Below are 6,000 nucleotides of genomic sequence, written 5' to 3'. Positions count from 1 at the left end.
CACCTGGGACTCCAGCAGTTCTCTGTCTCACTCAGCCATAATCCCCACTGGATTTTACAACCAGAAGTAATGAGGACTTCTATTCCTGGCACTGGAGCCTAAGGATGGGGATCTGGTGTTGGGCTGGGACCTCTTGCTCCTCAGGGTTACCTCCACAGCTGAGATATCCCTCCCAATTCTTAATCACCACACTGTGGGTCTGGGACTAATCTTGAGGTGGCGTCTTCTTTATATCCTTAGCTATAGGACTTCTGTTCAGCTAGATTTCAGGCAATTCTGAATGATAGTTGTTCTATAGTTTGATGTGGTTGTGAGAGGATGTGAATACCACATTTACCTATGCCACCATCTTGACTGGAAGCCCAAAAAAGAAAATGATTTCATTCCCACAAATGCCTAAACAGAGAAATAATCCATCAAATACAATGAATAACCAAGGTAACAAAGGAGTAAGAAAGAAATATAGCCGAAACCGGTTTGGCTCAGTGGATAGAGCGTCGGCCTGCGGACTCAAGGGTCCCAGGTTCGATTCCGGTCAAGAGCATGTACCTTGGTTGCGGGCACATCCCCAGTAGCGGGTGTGCAAGAGGCAGCTGATCGATGTTTCTCTCTCATCGATGTTTCTAACTCTCTATCCCTCTCTCTTCCTCTCTGTAAAAAAATCAATAAAATACATTTTTTAAAAAAGAAAGAAATATAAAATCTACAGAATACATAGACACAGATAACAGTATGGTGATTACGAGAAGGGAAGGAGTAGAAGAGGGTAAAGAGGATATAAATGGAGCTAAAAGGAGACTTGACTTAGGGTGGTAAACACACAATTTAACATACAGATGATGTATTATAGAACTATAAAAAATAGAAGCATAAAAAAATAATATAGAAAACTTATAAAAGAGCCAGTCAGAAATGAAGAGTATAACATCTGAAATTAAGGATACACTAGAAAGAATCAACAGCAAGTTACATGAAGCAGAGGATCAAACTAATGATTTGGAAGATAAGGTAGCAAAAAACACCCAATCCAACAGTAAATAAATAATAAATAAGTAAATAAATAACTTTTTTAAAAATGAAGGTAGTTTAAGGGACTTCTGGGAGAACATCAAACGTAATAATATCTGCATCATAGGGATAACAGAGTAAGAAGAGAGAAGAAATAATGATTGAAAAGTTCATTAACCTGATAAAGTAAAAAGACACACCAGTCCAGGAAGCAGAGTCCCAATCAAGATGAACCCAAAGAGGCCCATATCAAGACAGATCATAATTAAAATGGCAAAGGTTAAAGACAGAGAGAGAATCTTAAAAGCAGCAAGAGGAAGACAATTAGTTGCATACAAGGGAGCTCCCATAAGATGTCAGCTGATTTCTCAACAGAAACAGTTCATGCCAGAATGGTTTGCAACCAAATATTCATAGTCATGAGAAGAAAGAAACTATAACAAAGACTACTTTACCCAGCAAGGCTATCATTTAAAATTTAAGGAGAAATAAAAAGTTTCTCAGACAAGAATAAACTAAAGGAGTTCATCACCACCAAACCAGGATTAGAAGAATGTTAAAGGGACATCCAGATGAAAAAGGAGAGGAGGTGAGGGAGGAGGAGAAGAAAGAGGAGGGGAACATAGTTATAAAATAAAATTGCAATAAATACATACCTATCAATAATCCCTTTAAATATAAATGGATTAAATGCTTTAATCAAAAGACATAGTGTTTGGCTTATTCAATAGAGCACCGGCCTAGCTGGTTTGGCTCAGTGGATAGAAGGTCGGCCTTCGGACTGAAGGATCCCGAGTTTGATTCTGGTCAAGTGCACATACCCGGGTTGCTGGCTTGATCCCTAGTGGGGGGCATTCAGGAGGCAGCCAATCAATGATTCTCTCTCATCATTGATATTTCTATCTTTCTCTCCCTCTCCCTTCCTCTCTGAAATCAATAAAAATATATATTTTTAAAAAAGACATAGAGTAGCTGAGTATATAAGAAAACAAGATCCATATATATGCTGTCTACAAGAGACCCACCTCAAATGAAAGATACACACAGACTGAAAGTAATGTAACGGAAAAAGATATTTCATACAAATGGAAATGAAAGAAGCTGGTGGTGCAATACTTATATTAGACAAATAGACTTTAAAACAAAGGTTATAATAATAGACAAAGAGGAACATTACATGATACAGGGTTAATCCAACAAGGGGATATAAACCTTGTAAACATTTATGCATTTAACATAGGAGCACCTGAATATATAAAGCAAATCTTGAGGGACATAAAGAGAGAGATTGACAGTAACACAGTCATGGTAGGGGATTTTAACACACCATTGGCATCAATGGATAAATCTACCAGGCAAAAAAAATCAACAGGAAATAGCAGCTTTTACCTATGCCACCATCTTGACTGGAAGCCCAAAAAAGAAAATGGCACACTAGAACAAATGGATTTCATTGATATTTCAGGGCATGTCACCCTAAAGTAACAGGGTATACCTTTTTTCAAGTGGGCATGGAACATGTGCTAGGATAGAACACATATTAGAACACCAAACAAGTCTGAATAAATTTAAGAGGACTGAAATTATATCAAGCATCTTCTCTGACAACAATGGTATAAAACTGGAAATCAATTATAAGAGAAAAAAAATTGAAAAATACACAAACACATGAAGGATAAATAGCATTACTAAACAATGAATGGATTAACAATGAGGCTAAATGTCATGTTACTAAACAATGAATGGACTAACAATTAGATCAAGGAAGAAATCAAAAGATACTTTGAGACAAATGAAAATGAGAACACAGCAACCCAAAATCTATGGGACACAGTGAAATCAGTCTGAATAGGGAAATTCATAGCACTAAAGGCCTACCTTAGGAAACAAGAAAAATCTCAAATAAATAATCTAACCTTACACCTAAAGTACCTAGAAAAAGAATAACAGATCAAGCCCAAAGTGAGCAGAAGGAAGGAAATAATAAAGTTCAGAGTAGAAATAAATGAAATGGAGTCTTAAAAAAGCCAACAAGATCAATGAAACCAAGAGCTGATTCTTTAAAAAGATAACCTATTAACCAGACACATAAATTAAAAAGGAGAAAAGACCCAAATAAATAAAATCAGAAATGAAAAAGGAGAAGTAACAACTGATACCACAGAAATACAAAAAAAAAAATTAAGAAAATATTATGAACAGTTACATGCCTACAAATAAGACAATCTGAAGAAATGGATAAATTCCTAGAGACATACAATCTTTCAAAAGTGAATCAAGAAGAAACAGACCGATCAGATTGATTACAACTAACGAAATTGAAGTAGTACTAAAAAACAACCAAAGTCCCAACAAACAAATGTCCTGAACTGGATGCCTTCACAAGGAGTTAAAAAACATATACTCAGAAAATTGTAAGATACTAAAGAAAGAAGAAGATACAAATAAATGGAAGCATATACCATGCTCATTAAAATGTTCATACTACTCAAAGCAATCTATAGATTCAAGGCAATTCATATCAAAATGCCAATGGTGTATTTTACAGAACTAAAACAAATAGCCCAAAAATGTATATGGACCACAAGAGATTGCAAATAGCCACTCAATCTTGAGAAATAAAACACATTTGTAGGTATCATGCTACCTGATGTCAATCTATACTACAATTCTATAGTAATCAAAACAGCAAGGCACTGGCATAAAAACAGAAATATAGATCAATGGAACAGAAGAGAGAGCCCAGAAACAAACCCTTGCCAGTATAGTCAATTAATATTTGACAAAGGAGGCAAGAATATATAATGATAAAGACAGTCTCTTGAATAAATGGTATTGGGAAAATGGGACAGATACATGAAAAAAATAAAATGAAACTAGACCACCTTCTTACACCATAAACAAGAATAAACTCAAAATAGACTAAAGACTTAAAATTCTTAGAAGAAAACATAGGCAATAAACTCTGACATTTCTCTTAGAAATATTTTTTCAGCTATATCATCTCTGGTAAAGGAAACAAACAAAAAAGATTTAAAAAATGGGACTACATCAAACTAAGAAAAATTTGCACAGTAAAGGAAGCCATCAAAATGAAAAGACAATCTACTGAATGGGAAAACATATTCACCAATAATACATCTGATAAGGGATTAATATCCAAAATTTATAAAGAACTGATACAACTCAACACACACACACACACACACACACACACACACACACACACAAATTCAATTAAAAAATGAACAGAGACCTGAATAGACACTTTTCCAAAGTGAATAAGAAGATGGCCAATAGACATATGAAAAGATGCTCAATGTCACTACACATCAGAGAAATGCAAACTAAACCACAATGAGATACAACCTCATACCTGTCAAAATGGCTATCTATACTAATAATAGCCTAGGTCAGTGATGGCGAACCTATGACACGTGTGTCAGCACTGACACGCGTAGCCATTTCTGATGACACACGGCCGCATGCCGAGGATGAAACATTTGCTGCTCCTGAGGATGAAACATTTGTGACTAGAGTCTTGGAGTTAGTTTTTTCCTCAAAGTGACACACTACCTGAGTTATGTGTCAAAGTTTGGCGAAGTTTGACACACCAAGCTCAAAAGGTTGCCATCACTGGCCTAGGTGGTCCTCATGCCCTCATGCATCACACCCTAACGTTGTCACAAGATGACCGTCAAAGATGGCAGTGTGCACAGCAGAGGCAGGGCCTGGTGGAGGAGGCGGGTATCGGCAGGGGAGGGCAGTTGTGAACGATCAGGCCGGCAGGGGAGGGCAGTTGAGGGCAATCAGGCTGGCAGGGGAGCAGTTAGGTGTCAATCAGGCCAGCAGGGAAGTGATTAGGGGGTGATCAGGCTAGCAGACAGAAGCGGTTAGGGGCAATCAGGCAGGCAGACAGGTGTGCGGTTAGGAGCCAGTGGCTCTGGATTGTGAGAGGGATGTCTTACTGCTGGTTAGGCCCGATCCCAGATCACCCCTTAGGGCTTCTCCACCTCCCCCTGCTCTTAAGGGTTGATCGGGGCTGGCAGCTGCCACTCGCACCCGCTGCTGGTGACAGCCCGCTTGCACCCACAGCCGGCACTGGAGCTGCTGCTCACACCTGCTGCTGGCACCCAGTGCTGGTACCAATCGCTTGGTGCTGTCAGTGGGTGCAAGCGGCGGCTGCCAGCCCCCATCGCCCCTGAGGGCTTCTCCATCTCCCCCTGCTCCTGAGGGGCGATCGGGGCAGCAGCCGCCATTTGCACCAGCTGCTGGCGCCGGCCCCACTGACACCTGCTGCTGGTGCCAGCCCCAATCGCTTCGCGCCATCAGCAGTGTGAGCAGGGCTGGCGCCATCAGCATGTGGGAGTGGCGGCGGCGGGAGTGGGGCTGCCAGCAGACAGGAGACCAGGGGCCATGGCTGGAGGGGCCAGGTGGGGGTGCAGAGGATGGGCCAAGACCCACCCCTGTGCCCACCACAGCCTTGGGGCCCACAGTTCCTTTCAAGGTGCACAGATTCATGCACTGGGTCCCTAGTCATCAATAAATAAACAAATGACAAGTGTTTGTTCTTTCAAGGATGTGCACTGTTGGTGAAAATGCAGATTTGTGCAGTCACTATGGAAAACAGTATGGTTGGTATTCAAAAAATTAAAAACAGTACTTATTGCCGGAAGCCAATTCCAGCATGTCAGCAGGGCTGACATCATCTGGGAATGGCTAAAGGCATTTCCCCAAACCTGAAAAGGATGCATAAAATGATTGCTCGCTGCCAGACAGCTCAGGGCCTCTTAATCTACATGTTATTGCCTCCTCCTGGCCAAACACCTGAACAGCCATAGGCAAATTCTTCCAATCTGACAATAGATTCTGTGAAACAAACCCTACCCTTTGAAGTGTATTGTCTCCACCTTGCCTTAGGACAAATTGTGTTAATAAAAAGCAAGGGGTCCTGAGACAAGGAAAACTTAGTTCCTTTAGCTAAGTCTTCTC

This window comes from Eptesicus fuscus, chromosome 21, assembly GCF_027574615.1.
Source record: "Eptesicus fuscus isolate TK198812 chromosome 21, DD_ASM_mEF_20220401, whole genome shotgun sequence".
Classification (NCBI taxonomy): Eukaryota; Metazoa; Chordata; class Mammalia; order Chiroptera; family Vespertilionidae; genus Eptesicus; species Eptesicus fuscus.
The sequence above is the reverse complement of the archived record's forward strand: the minus strand, read 5'-3'. Positions refer to the sequence as shown.